Source organism: Rhipicephalus sanguineus, chromosome 7 (assembly GCF_013339695.2).
Source record: "Rhipicephalus sanguineus isolate Rsan-2018 chromosome 7, BIME_Rsan_1.4, whole genome shotgun sequence".
Lineage (NCBI taxonomy): Eukaryota > Metazoa > Arthropoda > Arachnida > Ixodida > Ixodidae > Rhipicephalus > Rhipicephalus sanguineus.
The window spans coordinates 103,521,351-103,543,047 of NC_051182.1; the positions used below are offsets into that span (position 1 = coordinate 103,521,351).

The 21,697-nt window shown below is 45.5% G+C and overlaps 1 long non-coding RNA gene across 1 annotated transcript; it reads right to left on the reverse strand.

Moving 5' to 3' along the window:
• Positions 1–1,223: 1,223 nt before the first annotated feature.
• LOC119400833 (uncharacterized) lies at positions 1,224–17,069 on the reverse strand. Its single transcript, XR_005185266.2, has 4 exons — positions 17,054–17,069; positions 9,957–10,069; positions 6,999–7,110; positions 1,224–1,459 (listed from the first exon to the last, which is right to left on the reverse strand). It is a non-coding gene; the product is annotated as an uncharacterized LOC119400833 (long non-coding RNA).
• Between the last annotated feature and the right edge of the window lie 4,628 nt (positions 17,070–21,697).

The window sequence follows — 21,697 nt, forward strand, 5'->3', positions numbered from 1 at the left end:
CTATGGTTCCCCTATCCTCAAGTCAGTCAATGGTCCTTGCCTTTGGGTTTATAGCGTGCGCATTTGAGTTTATGGCATCACTTGCCGTTTGAAGATCGAGGGATATCTGTGTAAATTTGGAAATTATTTTGAATTTGAGGCCGCATGCTACGCTATATTGTTCGGCTAACGGTTTCTCAGTTGTCTCGACTACCGATCGGCAATATTTTCTAACCACGCTGAAACCGTGTTCCAGGGCCTATTCAAATGAGAGGTCATGCGGTAATCTGCCGTCGGTAATCTGGTCATCCTTCAAATGCGTTGGCTTTTGTACATTCCTTATCGAACCTTGCAGCGTTATCGCTGGTTCTCGTGTTAGATGTAGAACAAACTCGGTTGCTCGTGTCCTGCCCGTAATTTAACAGAACAGTCTCAAGTAACCGCGATGTTTCTAGACATTGCACCGCGGGCTTCATGGGCGGAGGTAATAGTAGGTTTAGTAGGCAAAACCTATGCACGTCACAAATATAATAGGCGCGCATGGCAATATTCATTGTTTTCCCTTCAAGCGAAACTGTAATTTTTTAATTCCTAAAGCTGCTAGCGTACAACACACTGATTTGTTGCTATCGCATTCATTGCTTAGCCCATGCGGCGAAACTGGGACTTTTACCCAGGTCAGCTACATTATATATCTGATTGCATATTTGTTCCCTACGGCCGTCACGACTGCCTTCCGCCAATGAACATTTACACCATGCGTGGCCTTCACTATGGTTCTGCACAACGAAAACTCTGTCGGCGCTAGCATTGCTACGTGTAGCACCAAGGTCAAGTTGTGTGGCTTATGTTGTCCTTAAGAAGTATAGAGCAACGCCTAGGGGCGGCTTATAGGGTACAAGCAACGGTGGATGCAAGTCTTTTCTGCTTTTCTGGCCACTGCGCTGTAGCGCGGCCATTGCTAGACGGGACATGCGCACTGCTTCGTGGCACTTAGAGAACTTTCGAACAAAGAGCAGCAAAGATGGATGCAAGAATTTTATGTTCTTTTCGCCACTTCGTCCTTGCACAACTGTGCGTCTTCCCTCTAAGTACTCACTGTTCGGAAGTTTTCCAGGTACCGCTAAATATACGTCGTTCTTTTAACTAACCGTGCAGTAAGAGTACACCCAGACGTGGACGTGGCTTATTCTCCAGATGTCATGAGTCGACATGTATTAATGCAGAATTTTATATGATCCAATTCGCAGCAAAATTTTTATTATGTTTCGTGGATGAAAACTGGAAGAACTCTTCAATATATGGTTACTTCTTTTATTCATCTCATTCGCCCGTTTGTTTTGTTATAATCTACAAGGTGAGCTTTTACAATGAGTCTTCTGCGGACATATGGCGTCTTTAGCTGCACAACGGCACGCAATCGCGGCAGCAGCCAGGATAAAGTCCGGTTGGTCTTCCGAGAGCTTCCCGAGTGTGACATCTGCACAAACAATTTACCGGATAAGTGCGGAGCTTCCACTACAGTAACGCGAATAGAATCGCTTGATCTGAAGGTCACTTGTATGGCAAACAGTGGGAACGCGCACTCAACTTTTAACAGCGGCGCTGTTTAAGCTATGCGTAGCGCAGTTGACAGCACAAAACTCGGCAGGCATGGGCATGGGCGAAACAGCTCCTAGCGTAGCATAGCTCCGCTGAGTAGAACGCATAGTATAGCAAAAGAAGGGGATGCGAAAGTGAAGTGAGTGTCAGTAGGAAATAACGGAAGAAGGTGGAGGGCAAAGCAAGGCATAGCTTTGTATGGTACAGTTTACCTGGCATAATCAGCGGGTGTATGCCAGACAGCTCTTAGTATAAAATATCCATGGATGGTATATCATAGCAAGTGAATGAGAAATAGAAGTGAAGGTGAGCAGGACTGATGTAAAAGGGAGAAGGAGGGAAATGAGGAGGAAAACGAGGAGGTGAGAGAAGAAACCATAGCGTAGCCATGTGCAGCATAGTATAGAAATAAGTGGGAAGGAAAAGTGAGGGTGGGGTGGAGGGAAAATAGGAGAGGCGGCAATATAGAACGAGAGAAAGAAAGAAGGAAAGATGAAAGAAATAAGAACGAAGAAGATCATGAAAGATGAAGAAAGAACTCAATCTGCCTTCACCAGGTGGTGGCGCTTGCTTGCCAGCTCCGCTGTTTAGTGAGATTTCAAAGCGTGGAGCTGGCTCTAGTTTTTAGATATAATACATTATATCCATAGCATTTCATATTTCATTTTAATTCATAGATTCAAAGCCGCGGCATCCGTTGGCCACATTTGGATTTGGCACCGATTAACACCGTCACGTCATCATCGCAACCCTTTTCATTCGGAATGTGAGTAAAAGATTACAATGCATTATTCGTAACAAAATTTCACTTAAAGTTGAAGCGAAATACTGTTATTTTAAATTGTGAAGTCGTACTTTACACGATAATTTGCAACACCTTACACTAAACGCATTGATGCTAATATCTAATACAAACGTTCAAATCGTTTTCCTAGTTTTGATTACTCGCTGATGGAAAGAATCGGAGCAAAGAAGGCACACGCACATGTGCTAAAGGGTCAAAGTGCGTAACCTAACAGCGCGTAAGTAAAACTTTGACGTGAACCAAGTAGCCACAGACATCACTTTACTGTATTTTCAACAATTCTTTACATGAAAAATGAATGTATTTATATTAGTAGTCCATTTTAAACATTTGGGGGGTGTCATTGTTAGCAGAACCAATTTCGCAGTTTTTTTTTAATCATGAGTGGTTTTGTATCAATAGATGGAATGGCTTATGCAGCTAAAGTGTACCTTACCGTCCTAAAAAGCGAAAAACGTAGAACACAAAGCTTATGAAGATATCAACGGTTCGTTTCTCAAGTGTTAGTACTGCATTACCAAAGAATACATGCCCAGTGTTCTATTTGAATTACCGCGGCGATGAAAGCGTAAATGACATATTCTTACTAGAAATCAAGCAATGTACGTTGGTAATTTTATTACACATTCTCCGAATAGAAATCTAATAAATTAAGTTAGGGCACTGACAGAGAATTCTCCAACAAATAGCATCCTCAATATACCTGCTTGGCTGGCTTTCGCAGCCGGTAATGCTGTAACGCACATGGGTTGTCGCATGGTTGCGATAAAGGGGGACAGCTACACCCTTATATTGTACTACAGGTAAATAACATATGCAGTACTACATGTTACTATGCTTCATCGCGTTACTGCTGCTAACCGCTGTCATGAGTGCACAAAGTGCACATTAGCTACATATTGTACTCTTATACTGGGTAACTACAGAACACCTGACTCTCGGTCTGTTCGGTATGCCACTAATTGGGTCCTCATGTCCCTCCACCATGGGTGGACACAGATTGCTCTGTGTCAGTGCTCCGCTAGCACTTTTGCCTACGGACAGACTGGCCTATGCTCGGCATTTTTTAATTGACTCGATGAATCTTGTATGCAATAAAACTACCTAAAGCTCCCAGTTCGAAGCGTTCCTCAAAACGTGATGCCCCGTGAGAGTGATCACTAAAATGAGAGAGTGTGTGTAAATTGATTGATTGATTGAATAACTTTATTGGAAACAGTCCTGAAGCTCGGTCCTGAACCTCGGACGCGGGCCACGTCCGCGTCGGCACCACCAGTCGAAGACGGGTGGCTGCGTCGTGGGCCTTCTGGACAGCGCTTAATTGATCATCGAGTTCATCGCTCTTTATGAGCCGCATCCACTTCTCCCATTCCCGGTCGGGATCGGCGAGAGAGGCGGGGCATCCCGCCATCACGTATCTGATTTCCATGACGCCATTACATGCATCGCACACTGTCCTGAATTCCAGCTCCAAATAGATTTTACTCACGTTGTACGGTGTCGGGTAGGTACCCGTCTGCAGTAACCGCAGACTGGCCGCCTGTGGTCTACGTAATTTTAGGTCTGGCAACGGAAAATGCCTACGCTCCATGTAGTGGTGTTTCGTAATTTCGTTGTACGACAGCAGTGAATTTTTTGTGTCCCCCGAATGGTCATAGACGTCACCTCGAGTTTGACCGGTACGGCCTGTCAGTGCTCGTGCCCGGTCGTTGGCGACCTCGTTGAGGTTCACTCGGATTCCGTCCACTTGGCCCATATGCACAGGAAGCCGTCTGATAGCTGTTTCTGGGATTTCTCCTTCTCCTAAAATCTTTGTTACGCATTTGGCTACTAGGCCTTTCTCAAAGCTTTTCACCGCCGTTTTCGAGTGACTGTATGCGTGGGTCTATTTGTTATTATATCGCTATAAATTTGTTAATAGCACACTGAAATTTTTCTAGAGTTTTCCAAGATGACTACGAAGCATAGAAAACATAAGTGCAAGATGGGCTACATTTATCGTTGGAACAGCATAGTTGATGTAATGATATTTCTGATATCTTGAAATGACACATAGGGAATAACAGCACAATAAAGCATAACAAAACACGTCTACTTTACTATTTGTTGGGGTGTTCGCGTAGATTAGGTATGAAATACATAATATGGAGGTAAATCGCTTTTTCTTCAAGTAAGCAAGAAAAGAAATGCAATAATTTGTGAGCATAGGTTAGTGCAGGCATGGATAGCCCTAAATCTGAGGAGAACAGAAGGAAGCTTCACCACACAGAAACCGGCCATCAAAATGTAATTTCACCAACAGAAGAATTTAGGACTGCGCTTTCAGAAAAATTCAATGGTTTTTAAAAAGCAGAACACTGTTTCACGTGGTTGTGACGGGGAAGGTGGCAGCAGTCAAAGTGTTGAAGACGAAACTCTTTTGTTAGGTAAACTTGTGCCCACTATATCATGCAACAATCACGGTAGCAGCGAGCGCGCTCTACGGGAGTCAGATGATCGGATCGCCGGCAAAATACGTCATCTTTTATACATGCAAGGTCAAAGATTTTAGCGTTATTGCTTGCGCCCGCGCTATTTCTAGAGTAAACAGGACTACTGGCGTCGTGCGCGCCATTTTATACCAGCATTCAAAAACAATATGGCCTCTGGTAGGCGTCAGTAACACGTGTAACGTTAACATGGAAATAAAGAAATGAGCGCGAGTGGCAACAGTGAAGCACAGGGGATGTAGGACACGGTAACTAGATTGATATGTGATGCAGCAATGAAACTTCAACACAAAGACCCAAGAGAAGGGGCAAGCCAACCATCCGAAACCACGAAAGGCTTAACAAAAGGCCGCACATGCGAGGGACATATTGAATATCTATTAGAGATTGCAACAAAATCGCAAGTTGGGCAAATCGGTGCTTGTTCATCAAAAATGGCATTAAGAAAACGAAGCCAGAATGAAAGGAAAGACATACAGCGCTCACAAGTGACAACTCCACGGTTTGTGCTTATATATTCCTGATTCCTTCGAATGAACTGCACTGAACTAGATAGAATGAACATTTATAGTGACTGCAGCGCTGTATGTCTTCTCTCTCTTTCTTGTCTTCGGGTTTTTTTTGTTTTTTTTTGTAATATACAAATAGTTGCGCTGCCAACTGCAGTAAACGAGGACGTAACTAGAAAAATGAACTGAAACGAGGTTAGAAGGACCACACGCGATACGACCCGCGGCAAGGCGGCCGGAGATGTCGGAACAGTAGCGAATTTGATCAAACACGGAAGGGATTTTATACCGGAGAAACTTCTGGCACATGCACTCAGTGCCCAAAAACATAAAAGTTTCACCAAATTTATGCTAATGCGCAAAAATCCTTCACGTATTTTAGGACTTTCAGAATTTTTCGGTGATATAAAAAACATTTACGCAGGCAATTGCAAACAGGCCGAGTGAAACACTTGAGTTTAAAACCCACAGAGCAACCCGGTTTCCGGAGAAGATCCTCAGCATTTCGAACACGCTCATGTAAATAAGAAGAAGGGAATTTAGAAATATTGTCGAATACAAGCCCCTTGATTAAGCTTTCGTAATTCGACATTTCCCAGTCCAAGGAACACGTGCGTCATGAAACGGCATGTTAAGCGCTGAAATTACAAATAGGATTTTTAATCCCGCTCGCAGCTATGTAAATGCCTTTTTACAAGGAAAACAGGGAGTAACAGATCAGCTGAGGCATCCGAAAAACAGTCCGGGGACGACAATCCATCCTCGACGTCACATACTGTGCGTGATACCAGGGTGGGCTGACTTACGTGCACGTTAAGGAGCCTCAGATAGGTAAAAAGGATAAGTAGCCCGCTTGAAGAGCGTGCTTTGGAATTACACTGTGGTTCAGGGGCATAAAACCACGGAAATTATTACACCTCTGCAAAGTTAATTGAATGAGTAAAGCCGGGCTAGTGAGTCTCTGTTCCGCACCTTGTAGCAAAGCTAGACACAGCAGAGTGAGGCCATTGTCTGAATTCTAAGTGTTCCACGCGCATCTGTGAGGCGCGGGGGACCTTTCGCTAGTTACATTATGCAACTGAATCAGTTCCAGGTGGCAAAGTGAATTCCTGCTCCATGGACACGGTGATGTGGTTCAATATTAATTATCTCTGTAAGCCTTCCACTCGCGGGTATGTAAGACATTAGCACGGTATAGTTGGAACGCTTAGAGGAGGCGGTGCAAAGTACCATACTCTCCTTATACAACACGATGCAGTGAGTAGTGAACAATGAATGAAATAAAATGATATTCATACTGCACAGAGTGTTATATTGCTGGAAACATTTCTTCAATGTTGTCTTTAGTGCAAGTCAAGCGACGTTTCAGGGGATCTGACTAAGTGCAACTATAGAGAGCCTTCTGAATAAAGAATTTATCCTCAGTCAACTTCGAATGAAGTTCTGGAGCTTTTCCGCGATGGCGATGTCGTAATAAATTTCAGCAAAAAAAAAAAAAAAACGGCCTGCCCTGTATATTTCATGGTTCAGTGTATGATGTCCTGTACTGCTGAATGGCGCTTCACAAAGCATACATGGAAAGAAATGGCAAGTTGTGGCGGCGACTGCACTTACCCTTTTACTACAACGGTTCGTTTTGCAAAATTGCAGAAAACTTGCACACATGGGTCGCGGAAATTAAATGTTTGACCATTGTAGACTGCTAGGCCTTGAAAATAACACTTGCCTGAAAGAAAATAATAGTGAACGGAATTATTGGAGAAATACATCATGGCACTTCTCATAGTAGCATGAACTATATATATTGTAACGAGGCGTGCGAAGCAAGAGGTCTCACTGTTTACTGCAAACCTCCAGCATCGCTCCTGAACGCAGCCATTCTTGTCCTTCCTTCTCTACGGCAAAACCACCGTGGCTCACATCCCCTATCCCAACGTCTTCTTTTCCCTCTTTCCCTTGGCGTCGACACAGTTGTTATCCAGATGCTACACTTTCCGCCCCTCCGCCGCTGTCGGCTGAAGCACCTGGTGAAGAAAAAGTTGCGCACAAATCTCGTGGCACATAGTTTCATGTCAGTGACGTGGGCTGAAAAGACGCGGTTGGTGCGAGTGTCCTTCAACTCAGCAATAGCGCTAAGACAAAATGTCACTGGCCCTAACTGCTTATCGACCCTGTAGGGTCCGAAAAATCGTGCCAACAACTTTTGACAACGCTTTGGTAAACGCTGTGTGCGTCAGACTAACACGAGGTCCCCGACAAGAAACGGCGTAGATTGGCGCTGCTTTGTTAGTGGAGCTTGAGCTGCTTCGCCGCGTAGAATAGCTAGGCAAGCTCGGTGACGTTCTTGCTGAAGGAGAGCGGTAGTGTTCGTTTCTGACCCATCGGGCTCTGCATTGGACAGATCAAAGCCGAGAAGTGACTCATGAGGAAGCTTTGGTATTCTCCCGTATACAAACTCGAAGGGGGTCTCTCGAGTAGTTTCTTGCCGTGACGCGTTCAGAGCGAACGGTTTTGCTTATAGTTGGCAAAACCTCCGATAGTATCAATGGCCAGAAGATGGAATGGTTTGTTCCGCTGGTGGTAAATGCTCCAACGAACCAAAGCATATGGTCTTCAGCTTCTTAAAGTGCTGGTATGCATTGCAGTGTCGAATGTATTCGGAAACGTCGATGATGATGTCAGGCCAGTAGTACTGTGGAGAGAGAAGCCGCAATGCATTTTGCACGCTGACATGACCGAAAGCATCCTGAGCTTTCTGGAGAAGACCGGAGGGCAATAGGGATGTCGACTTTTCGTATCCCACTGCGCATCACTATGGTCATTGCATTCTCAATGGTATGCTTGGCGGCTGGTTTGTCGTGGGGATGCTCTCGCAATTCTTCATCATACGTGGATATGAGTTGAATAATAGGGTTTCTAGACAGCATCGGCATCAATGTTAATGCCCTTTTGGTGCTTGTTGTTCACGTCGTACATGGACAGCTTCAACGACCATCAGAAGAGACGGCCTCGGGGATTTTTTATTTTGGTAAGCCATTGGAACACCACGTGAGCAGTGATCACAGTGAAATGCTTTCCGTGTAGATAAGAATACCATTTATCGATGGCGGCATTTATTGCTAAGCATGCAATTTTTGTGATGGCGCAATTGACTTCATGTTTTAGTAGCTTGCGTGAATGGTATGCATTTGTATTCTCTCGAACATCTTATCAGCCTGTTTCAAGACGGCGCCGATACCTATGTTGGACGCATCTCAGTATAGCACATGAAGTTGCCGGCATCGCAGATGCTAAGGATGGATTCTTCTGTTACGCATTTTTTCAGCTGAGTGAATCCCAGATCACACTCCGAATGCAACTTCAAGGTGGCGTCTTTGATGAGATCGCTTGTCAGTGGGTGAGGAACTGAACTTCCCTGAAGCGGGCGATGTACTGGCGGTAAACGTTGACAGTGGCGTGAAAATGCTGTAACTCTTTAGGGCCTGAAGGTGTCAGAAAACGCAGGATCTCGTCCACCTTGTTTTGTTTCGTAGTGACCGTGCCATTCAGTACTGAGTGGAGGTTCGGGCGAATTTACATTTATTGAACTTCAGCTTAAGCTTTCACTTTTAAAATCTTTTAAAATGGCATCTAGACACTTAAGATGGTCCCGAACGTGTCACAATAGACAACAACACCATCAAAATAATTTGTGACTTGCCTCAAGTGGTGCCTTCTGAATGAGAACCTGATAGCCCGTTCTAAAGTGGCTGCGGCGTTCCGGAGGTGAAAATGCATGATAAGCCACTCGTAGTGACAGGTGCGTGCGAGGAATGCTGTCTTTGGAATGTTTTGGGATGCATCTTCACGTGCCAGTAAACCGACGCTATGTCTAACGTCGACAAGTACATCGATTTCCCGAGATAATCATGGTGATGTACACATTCATATGACGCCTTGCATGCCTTTATGTCCGGTGTACGTGGTGCGTTGTGATTTATCCTTGAGCGTTTTCGTCGGTCGTCAGCGCCATGGCATATTTGAACTTCTTTTACTGTTCGTTAGCGTGTGGAACGGCCGAGGGAGAGTAAATCCCGCAATCAGCGATACACATCGAATATATGGCGTCTTTGGCACTAAATTTGCGCAATATCCGAATGTGCCTGCTGTGTCCAGTGTTTTATGTCGGTTTGCATGTTGTCCCAGACTGAACATTTATTGCAGAGTTGGTAAATAATTTTAAAAAGAGTTATCATGAAGTGCTCTCGCTTTAGTCTTGCCTTGTACCACCGGAAAACCGCACTTCTGCAAACCTGGGTATTGAAACCACTAGATGAGCTACTCGGCTTCTGAGCATTAAGCAATAAGTGGGAAATTCATCTAGAAAATATATTTGCTTATAAATTTATTTCATCATACAGATGTACCCTATGCGACAGACGGACCGATGGACACAGTTTTTTCACTGAGTCGCTATAGTAATGTTTACGGATTCCAAAGTATGCGACATCCGAGCATCCTCTAGAGATGCTGCCGTTCGACAGTCACTTCAAGAAAACAACGTACATAAGAAATCTGAAAGCAACTACTCACCGTCTTTAAATCTCACTGGGCAAGAGACACATTTTACTTCTGCGACGTATGTCAACATCATGAATGCCACTAAAGAATACTTCATTATTTGCCACTTGAGTTTTTCTGAATGCCTACAAAAGAAGCGAATTTCTCATGTTTGATCCAGTCGAAAACAACAAGCTGAAGAAGTCGTTTTCTCTATTTCTATCGTTTTCCAACAATTATCTTAAAACATCCTTTTCTGCATTCCAAATCTCGGTTGAACAGTCGATAGCAGACTGAAAACACCTACTAAGCATGAACTTCTTGACAAATATAGTTTCCGTCCTGCTATGATAAAACCTGACACAATTTCTTCCTGTCCTATTACACAACTGCACTCCCATTGATGTCTAATCTTGTGCCTAAAAGACAAAGTTGTCTATAAGGAACTTATGCGTTCATAAGCTATTAAGACCACAAAATCAGAAAGATAGTGAAGTCATTTTTACCCTTGCTGTTTTTCTTACCACTCTTCATCCACATGTTCTCAACAACACCCATCTAGGATAGATTGTACATCATATTGGCGTTACCTGCAATGTTCCACATTTTCTGGAACATTCGTTTCACTTGAGTCTTAGCACAGACGAACATCTATGTGCCACTTTCCAAGTCTTTCCGACAGAACAGCAGTCACCCCTTTCTCGCAATGTTCTGTCACCTATACCAAACTTCCTTTTTTTCCTTGATTATTTTTTGTAGGCACCCATACACTTCGTTTGTTGAATGTGTAGGAGACTTTTCTGTCGGTACATAAAAACGCTGTTAAAAATTTGCTTCCGAGGAGGAGACAAGACCTTTTGTAGAAAGCTTTCCTCCAGCAACATTACTTCTAAAAGTCCTGATACATTTACAGGAAGCTTTCTCAACCGCAACTGTAATATTATAAATTATTGTGTGACGCTGTCTTCAAATAAAAAATTGTCACATCAGACTCTATACCGCTGATTCATTATAGACTTATTCAGAACAACTATGGACACCTATTGAAAATCAGTTTTGCGGAAACCCGCAAGGTGGCGGAAGGGTTAAGAAAGGGAAAATAGACAACCACCCGTTTGTAGCGCAAAGCCACAATTGAGAAGCTTTATTTCTGAGAAATCCGTATGGATTTCCTTGTGGCTTTGTGCTACAAACGGGTGGTTGTCTATGTTCCCTTTCTTAACCCTTCCGCCACCTTGCGGGTTTCCGCAAAACTGATTTTCAATATGTGTCCAGTTGCTTCGAGTTGTCGATGAATTCGCCCTCGCACTGCCAATTGCTAGCTTCCTGGTTAGCTCAATTGGTAGAGCGACCGCCCCGGAAAGGCGTTGGTCCCAGGTTCGATCCCCGGACCAGGACGAATTTTTCGGCAACTGAGAGGCTTTATTTCTGAGAAATCCGTATGGATTTCCTTGTGGCTTTGTGCTACAAACGGGTGGTTGTCTATTTTCCCTTTCTTAACCCTTCCGCCACCTTGCGGGTTTCCGCAAAACTGATTTTCAATATGTGTCCAGTTGCTTCGAGTTGTCGATGAATTCGCCCTCGCACTGCCAATTGCTAGCTTCCTGGTTAGCTCAATTGGTAGAGCGACCGCCCCGGAAAGGCGTTGGTCCCAGGTTCGATCCCCGGACCAGGACGAATTTTTCGGCAACTGAGAGGCTTTATTTCTGAGAAATCCGTATGGATTTCCTTGTGGCTTTGTGCTACAAACGGGTGGTTGTCTATTTTCCTTTCTTAACCCTTCCGCCACCTTGCGGGTTTCCGCAAAACTGATTTTCAATATGTGTCCAGTTGCTTCGAGTTGTCGATGAATTCGCCCTCGCACTGCCAATTGCTAGCTTCCTGGTTAGCTCAATTGGTAGAGCGACCGCCCCGGAAAGGCGTATGTCCCAGGTTCGATCCCCGGACCAGGACGAATTTTTCGGCAACTGAGAGGCTTTATTTCTGAGAAATCCGTATGGATTTCTTTGTGGCTTTGTGCTACAAACGGGTGGTTGTCTATTTTCCATTTCTTAACCCTTCCGCCACCTTGCGGGTTTCCGCAAAACTGATTTTCAATATGTGTCCAGTTGCTTCGAGTTGTCAATGAATTCGCCCTCGCACTGCCAATTGCTAGCTTCCTGGTTAGCTCAATTGGTAGAGCGACCGCCCCGGAAAGGCGTTGGTCCCAGGTTCGATCCCCGGACCAGGACGAATTTTCCGGCAACTGAGAGGCTTTATTTCTGAGAAATCCGTATGGATTTCCTTGTGGCTTTGTGCTACAAACGGGTGGTTGTCTATTTTCCCTTTCTTAACCCTTCCGCCACCTTGCGGGTTTCCGCAAAACTGATTTTCAATATGTGTCCAGTTGCTTCGAGTTGTCGATGAATTCGCCCTCGCACTGCCAATTGCTAGCTTCCTGGTTAGCTCAATTGGTAGAGCGACCGCCCCGGAAAGGCGTTGGTCCCAGGTTCGATCCCCGGACCAGGACGAATTTTTCGGCAACTGAGAGGCTTTATTTCTGAGAAATCCGTATGGATTTCCTTGTGGCTTTGTGCTACAAACGGGTGGTAGTCTATTTTCCCTTTCTTAACTATGGACACCCTGAGAAGAATTTGTTTCAATGTGTTCCGCAATGTGCGTATTGTCGAATTCAATACACTCATACACTGCTTCTATTTAAGGCCATAGATCGTTCTCATTGACACAATTCAAGTATATTGCTATGTAGATAACGCATTAAGGGTCAGACATTCTGCCTACAGAAGATGACAAAGAGGACTGGCCTGCCCGATGTGCGTGCTGTCTTCCATCTTGATCGATGTTGTGCACATCAGTGTAAACACACTTGAAAATAGTCACGCCTCGTGTCTTTAACGTAACATGTTTGTGGTGGAGGTGCTGGTTGTTCCCTGTACCCACCACGAAAGCTGCGCAGCGACCGTATCATCGCAGCTCTGACCGTGTCACAGGATGAAGGAACATCGTCTTTACCCCTTGCCTTTCCCGTTACTTCTCCCTACGTATTACTACTTACATTGAAAAATGGATCAATCTTTAAGAACGGATCAGCGCCAGCTAAAGGTGGGACCGGACCTTATGCCCGCCAACATGCTTTTTTCCTGGATGGTCCTCCGCGCGTGTGGTTCGAGACGTACGAAGCTGACGTTACACGCTGGGAATCTTTCAAAGAGAAGATCCGCGACATTTTTGGCAACACCGCTTGACGGCAGATTGCTGAGTGGGATCCACTGGCAACTTGGGCAGAGACATCTACCGAAGCGTACGTCGCGTACATTCAGGACGTCATCGCCCTTTGCCGCCTGGTCAACGAGCACATGCCTGAGTCTGAGAAGGTATCACATGTGCTGAAAGGCAACGCAGACGATGCCTCCAACCTGCTCGTCTATACCAACGTTACCACCGTCGACGCAATCATCAAAGATATCCGGAGGTTTTAACAAGCCAAGAACCGCCGTATAGCTCAGTGGGTGACGCCTAACATGGCCACAACTTCATCTTCTGAAGCCGCTCACCAGCCGCCCGCCTATGACAACGCCACACTTATTGTTCGTCGGGAGATTGAAGCTACCTGTCCTGCTCCTAATCAACCACCCGTTTTCACCACACACGCCACGCACCAATCACAGTCAACGGTAGCCTTCATTCAAGCTGTGGTCACGCAGTAGTTGGCAAACTTCGGCCTTCCATCAACGTGTCCCCTGACTCACCCTCAACAACGGTCTTACTCCCCAGGAAACGCTCAGCGATCTACTGCTACATTGCCCTTCTGCAGCCTCATGGAATGGCGAGCACCCGTCGACCAGCCGATATGCTTTTCTGCCATTAGCCTGGGCACGTTTCTCGTTATTGCCATTACCTTTGGTCAAACCCACCACAAGAGACATACCCTACCTACATGCGCCCGACCACTTCTTGTTGTTCAGCCGCTGCACTCTCCACTTTATACTGGTAGTCCTCTGACGAGCGTCTCACCACTGATACCACTTCGCCCGTTCGTCGCTATTCCCGCTCCCTGTCACCGCAGCGCCGCCAATCCCGTTCTCCACGGCCTCGTCGGTTTCCCTCGCCGACCTTCTCTGGACGTTCGCAGCAGGAGTACTAGATATCGTAGCATTTGCAGGTAAAGCCGCAATACCATCGACGCCTGCATATCCTCTACTGATGCTCCCCACACCACAGCTTGCTTGAAGTAAAAGACGACAATTTTCACTTGAGCGCCCTCGTTGACACAGGCGTGCACTCGTCCTGTCCGTTTGCAGCAGATTATGACGCCGTCTACAAGCCAGGCCATACGTGTTGCTGATGGCGGTACTGTAGAAGTAATCCGAATGTGCTCTGTTGCTGTCATCATTGCAGGTCGTCACACCGCAGTCTTTTCTGTTGTTTTAGCTCGTTGCCCACATGACCTCATATTTCGCCTTGATTTCCGTTCGCCACACTCGGCCTTAATGGACCGTTTCTTTGGTACACTCGGCCTCGATCTTCCCCTAGTTTCTGATAACTCTGATATCCGCTTCAGCCGCTTGAGCCCAAACACTATTATTAGACTGCCACCTCGAGCAGTGACGTACGCCAGTTTATCATCGACCCATCCAGTTCCCGACAGTGACTACATCGTTACAACGATAACCGACGTGTCACTGAAGCGCAATATTACTGTGCCACATACCATGGCCACCAGAGTGGATAACTGTGTGACCCTTCCGCTCCTAAATTGTGCGTAATAATATGCAATAACTCTGCCAGTGGAGATAACGAGTACAGAGAGAGAGAGAGAGAGACTATACAGAAAGAAAGATATATAAGGAAAGAGAAAAACAGAATATAATAGCAAAAAAAATTGTAGAAGTTTGCACTAAGCCGCGCATGGCTTGAAACTGCGAAACTGAAGAGTTATGTGTACTAATCTGGTTGCTTCTAGGCTGTTTCTAGGCCTCAGCTAGGTGATGCAGGTGCTAGGCTGGTTCTCGGTTGTTGCGATGATTTAGCTAGCTGTTGCTAGGTTGTTTCTAGGTTGATTCTCAGCAGAGCGGTTCGCTTAAACCACAGACAGTGGGAGACACATCAAGGTTGTCCATCCTCCAGAGACAGAAATTCAAGCTGAAACCAAGCGTTCACAGCTCACATACATCTACGGGCACGTCGTCGTTGGCGGAGGCCTTACAAGGCTTCAGGGTCTTCTCGAAGCCATCGTTGCCTTTCCTGTTCCTTAGTATTTTTTCGTTGTACGTACTTGCGGTTTTTGGCTTGCCTCCGTCGCTTCGCAGTCATTTGTTGGGCTAACTGTTGCTTTAGTCATTTTTAGTGGGCCAGTGGTGAGTAGTGCGATTTACGCAATTTCTGTAGCACATACCTCTTTCTTCGCAACCATTCGTTGGGTGGTGATGGTGTATTCTTTAGTACGCCCAAAAAGAGGTCACCAGTGCAAACACTAATCGCGCTGGCTTAGAGGAGGTCGGCGGGGATACCTTGGGATACCGCAGCCTCCACCGTGTGCCTCCGAGCCAGCAGACCAACGCCGGCCCATTTGTTTGGCGAACCGTTGCCTTCGTTATATTTAATAGAGCAGTGGTTAGTAGTGTCATTTACCCAATTTCTGTGTGACATAACCGTATATTATAATGATAGTTTTCTGGATCGACTCGCAAGAAATGATTTGCTAAACAGCTTGGCTGCTAAAAAATGTTTCGCGAGGAGGAATTCGAACATGTGTACCCGCGATCGGAAGGCGTGGGTCGTAACCACTCGGCTATCCAGGCTCGATGGCATGGCCAAGTATAAAATAGCAAGCAAGGGAGTGGGAAGGAGAAGTGACATTGAGGATGAAAGATGTGAGGATAAGAAGAGAAATGAGGAGGAAAGTAAGTGATATGAGAGAAAGACAGGGAAAGAGAGAAAAAAGAGAAAGAAAGGAAGAAAAAAGAGAAAATGAAACAAGAGAGAGAGAGAGAAATAAAGACAGAGTGAGAGGGAAAGAGAGACAAAAAAGAGGAAGCGTGAAATTCAGAGAGAGAGACAACGAGAGTCAATACGAAGAAAGAAAGATAGGAACAGCAAGAAAGAGTAAGAAATACATAAAGACAGAAAGAAGAAGACAAAAATAAACCCAGACAAAAATGAATAGAGAAACCAGAGAGATTAGAAATAAAGATCGAAAGAAAAAAATAAAGAGAACCAAAGAAGGGAAAGAGAGAAAAAAGAGAAAGAAAGGAAGAAAAATCACAGCATATCCACGGGGTGAATGATGATGAGTGGGCGAAGCTGCGGAGGTTCATCGGTAAACCGTGAATCTTCCGTGAATTCTGCCCAGTACATCATCACCGACGTGAGATCGGGCGCGTTTATACTACAGGTTCGATGAGTTATGACGACTTGCAGCTCACTTTAATTTTACATGTACGCTGTGAATTTTCATTGTTTAGAAAACCATTGCTTTAGAAAACATCTGGCGTCTTTCGTTAAGCAGCTGGCGTCTTTTCGTTTTGCTTTAGAAACATCTGGCGTTCTTTCGTTTTGCTTTTACTAAACATCTGGCGTCTTTCGTTGGTTTATTTCATCAATTAACGGCGTTTTGAACAAAATTTTTATTGTTTAATCACGCACAGGAGAAATCTCACCAGGCACTACCCTGGAGGTAAAGAATGGCTGCTAATGGGAATGAGAGACAGAAGAAGTCGGCTTTTAGCTAACGCTGCGAATTTTTTATTGTTCAACAACGCACAGGAAAAATCTCCCACCGGCACCACCTTGGAGGTCAAAGCGTAAGACTGGTTACGCACTACGACTACTACGACTACGACTACGACTACGAGGGACGAACGGGTGCCGCCTTAAGGAGCTTCGCCCCTAAAAGAGAAAATGAAACAAGAGAGAGAGAAATCAAGACAGAGTGAGAGGGAAAGAGATACCAGCTCCACACTTCAATCAGGCTTGGCACCACTCGTCCGAAGCTTCCTTGATTTTGTCCATACATTGTTATAATAGCGGATAGGCAACACTGCGACTACGGTTGATGTTACAGAAGCGCCACCACCACAAGCAACGTTCCGCTACAGTCACCACAAATGATGTTGGATGGATTTACTTACGATCTGGAACGCGTGGTTTTTACCACGCGTTCCAGTTCCAGCTTGCTGCTCTGAAATACATAAGTCGACGGTGAATTTCTTGCGCGCGATGTGAAGTGCTTATCTGTTTCCTTTGGCGCGGTGCTCAAGAAAACCGCAGTTTCCATTTAAACGTATTCTTGCGAGCTACAGCACAAAACTCGGGAAGCCATTGCGCCGCTTGTTCTTCCAGGGATACAAAAAAGGGCTTTACGCATATTTACGCGTCACAGTGTAGTAAGCATGCTGGAAACCTTCGTAAAAACAGGCTTACCTGGCGTAAAAGCTGCCTTCTAAAGTGTTATGATACCTAGTAACCCACTGTAAAAGCTGGCTCTTTACAGAACTGGTTTTAAAACAAACAATGATCTATAGTCAGCTCCTCGCTGCTTCGCATGGTATGGTTTCTTACTGGATCGAGGATTTCCAACAGTCGTTCTCCGCACACCGTCGTCTAATTGCTGGACAGCACAAAAGAAAGCGCCAGGGAGTATTCTACATGTTCGACGCATTAGCTGGCATTGAAACAATGGCGGCGTTTCTGCACAGTGACGGCGGAACGAATAGGCTACCGAATGGCCAGCAATTTGTCGGGTGGGAAAATTGGTGGTTCAAAAAACTAAAAAGGTATGATGTATTTTGGAATTGTACATATTATAATTTTCTGCATACCTACATTATTCCTCATCAACTTGCGCAATTTTTTCTCGCTAGTGTCGGCTTTGCTCCGTTCTGCAAATAAGTTCTTATAGCGCCATTCCTTGTTCGATAGTATATCTCCTATGCAACCGTACACCTTTTTCTCGATTTTAAATGCGAAGCATTTCTTAGCGAAGTTCAGGCACCTTGGCAGTTTCTATCTATCTATCTATCTATCTATCTATCTATCTATCTATCTATCTATCTATCTATCTATCTATCTATCTATCTATCTATCTATCTATCTATCTATCTAGCTGCCTACGTCGGGGTGCTCTGATGTTTGCCTTCTTAACTTGCTGCAGACCAAAGTTGGCATGGAGGGTAAGAAGATTTGGTGAATGTGACTGTCTGACCATGAAGTGAATAACGTGAAAATCGTGTCGCGTACGTTGTCAAACACTGTCCCCCAGACACGTGTGGCACATACCCGATTAACACGGGCCGCGGTATACGGGTATGCGCCACAGGTGAGTGCAAGTTTATATCTACCCAGGAACGGCGAGAATAGACATTGGTAACTTAAATGCCAGAGCGTTATGAAAATCTGACATCGGCAGCGTTGACCCGACGAATGCGAAGAATAAAAATTAGGATCCTAGCCGGAATCGAACAGAAGCATTCTGCGTGGCAGTCAGGTATTCTACCGCAGAGCCACGCCAGGTATAGATACTGTTTTGGAAAAACAGCCTATGCAGGCGTAATGTTGGTGCCACGTCAATTGTGGTGCTGGCTATCTAACTTTATAACACAGCAATATACACTACATATGTACTCCTGCGATACATGCGTCATATCAGATTAACGTATGTGCACGCGCACGACTTTGAAAAAGACGCTCTGGTTACAGAAACGGGCGTGTTAGCACTTTCTGAAACCTGGAGCGATAAGCCCACTGCGTCGTCCACGGCACCTGGCTTCATTGCCGATGCGGAGGCGTGGGCACATATAATAACACGGCGTGCGCAACTTCAACGTAGGCCGAATCCCAGACACTGAACACACACAGACAAGCAGCGAGCGGAATCGGCGAGGTCTGCGTTGTGCACATATATCACCGTGACAAAGCCATTGCGCTCGCCGCCATCTACGTGAGAACTGTGAAGAACCCCTTCCACACACGCACATGGTTTCGAGATACGTGCGTGCGTTCTTTATCATAACGGACAAGCATAAGCGTTGCATATCAGCTTACCGCCTCTGGTGTTGGTAATACCTATGTTGCTGTTGCCATCGTTACACAACTGTAAACAACTGGTTATACAACACATGTGCGACTCTTCAATGTATCTATGTGTGTGTATCATTTGAGCCTATCTTTAGTCATTTCGTAACGTCTTGCTCAATGTAAAAAATTACGCCACTGTCACGTTCCCGCCACATGCTTTGCATTACATAGATTCCCACGGTACGTAGGATCTGTCCATTTTTTTCTCTGCTTCGTCCGCTGGACGTTAGAGAGTCCCTCTTCATCGCGCCTATTCCGCGCAACATGCATCCGACATTCCATAAAAGTAGACGAAAGGCTCGAACTGACGCTATTAAACGAAAGTTCAAGGAAGACCCGGACGCCCGCTACACCGACGCGGCCAAGTATCCGCACAGAAACGCGTACGCTGTCAGCGTCGTAGACTCTCGAGGCCGAGAGTTAGCGTCGGCCACGGTCAAGGCACACAACTCAGAAGCAGCGGAAGAAGTGGCAATCGCTCTTGCCACAACCACATGTACAGACGCCGCGGTGATCTTCACCGACTCGCAAGCAGCTTGCAGGAATTATGCGAAGGGCCGCATCTCAGCCCATGCACTTAACATCATAAAACGGCGAAGCACTCCACTCCCATACGCCTGTATAATATGGGTTCCAGGACATGAGGGTCTACAGGGAAATGAAGCGGCCCATGCCGCTGCCCGCGAGCACGTCAGCCGGGCTGTCCTTGACCCACAGGATACCCGACCCATGGCTGAAGAGGTGGAGGCGGTACAGAACACCTATTCGTCGCTACTTCAACACTACAGACTGGAGCGACGGGTGTACCCTCCACCACATCCAAAACTGACTAAAGAAGAAAGCGTGATCATCAGACGCCTGCAAAGCAACACACACATACATGGAATATTAATGCACCGCCTCTACCCAACGAAACATAGCTACATGTGCCCGCTCTGCAGCGTACCGGACACCATGGCACATTTGCTCCTGGAATGCCCGTGTCATGTAGACCTCAATATGCAACCGGAGACGGACGTCAATCCAGCATTAAACACGAACGACGACCACCTAACCGAAACGTGGGAGGCCAAGCTCGCCTTCGAGGACCTGGAACACCAGCGACAACTTGTCATCAGGGCCAAGAGGGCAGTTGAAGCCAGAGGGTTCCTGGACTAGGGAGCCCTCCCACCTTAGGGTGATACCGAGCATCGCTCGGAACACTGTTTCACAAATAAACGTTTATTTCTCTGTCTCTCTCGTTTTGCAGAGTACCTTACATATAATTTACCGAACCGAGATCTCGCGCACGTCTCAGCGTAAACAGCCTGCAAGGATCTGTGTGCGAGCGCTAGAAAAGGTTTCCGTTTGGAACAACGCATCATTTGTATCATTATCTAGTAGGGCCTATCGGAAAATTTTGCAGGGCATTTGGGATGCTATGACACTTTGAATTGATAAGAAAGATCAAGATGTAGAATAATACAACAATCAGATATATTCATACGTATTTAATTGAATATTGCAATATTTGCGGGAGATCATTTAGCCTGTATGCCAGTACACCAGGGGAAATTCCGTCACAGAGCCTTTCCACCTGGTTTCTACAAATTTCAGTGCGCAGTCTTTGACACACTATTAAAGTGATAAAGATCGCACGTTTTTTGTTCTTAGAGTGTCGCTAAAGTTCATACAGGCGACCTAATATACTTACTGCGATAGCATTCATAGGGACATTCTCAGTTCTTTTTTTCTCGTCGCCGTGATGGTCCCTGTTGTGTAAAAGGGAACATCACGGCGGTTGTTGATGCTATTTTTACGCTTATTAATGCTAATGTGGCAGTTCATGCTAATTATTCGCTAACGTGCTCATAAGCCGACTCACTCTGACTCAGACCGAGATCAAGCCGTCAGTCTGAGTGCGATTGCGTCCAGCTGAGGACAAGTTTGTTGAGTGTGAGTCTGAGTGGAGCCCTACGAACAAGATACGCTTATTGAGCTAGTCTGAGTGAGCTCCACTTTTTTGCTAACTTATATGCCCAAGTGTGCGGATTTGTCGATCAGTTTCTTAAGGTGCAACCCTAATATAGCTATGGGGGACCTCGTATTACTGTCAAGCACTTGCTTGATTTCCAGTTAACGTCCTGGGTAGATAGTCCAACCCGTAACCCCAACGTAGTATTTGGGCATATTTCGTTTTCTTCCAAATAATTCTTTATTTTGATAAGGAATGAGTGCTGCATAAACTTTCCCGCACAACAGGTGAGTGATATGGGCCGTAAATTTCAGACATTATTTGGTTTGCCAGGTTTGGTAAAAAACATTGCGTTGGCTTCCTTCCACTGTTCTGGTGTAAAGCCGTTGGCCCAGCAATCGCTAATATATTTCGTGCCATTTGTGTTCACTCATGATTCAGACTTTTTAGCACATTGTTATTATTCCCTTCTGGCTCTTATGCAGACTTCCTATGAAGTTGTCGCAGCACTCTGCTGATCTCTAGTGTAGTAGAATCCCCATGCTTTTCGTCATGCCGCCCGTGCTCGACGATTAGATTGGGGGGTAGGTATGTAGTGCTTTCCTGAGCTGTGTGTCCGTCTTCTTTCCCTTTGTATTCGTGCACAAACCTTAGCAAATTATGTTTTTCAGCTATCCTGTTTTTTGAGCATATGCCATGTTTCGCGAGCAAAAAGCTGTCTGTCCATAACACCGCCGCAATTATC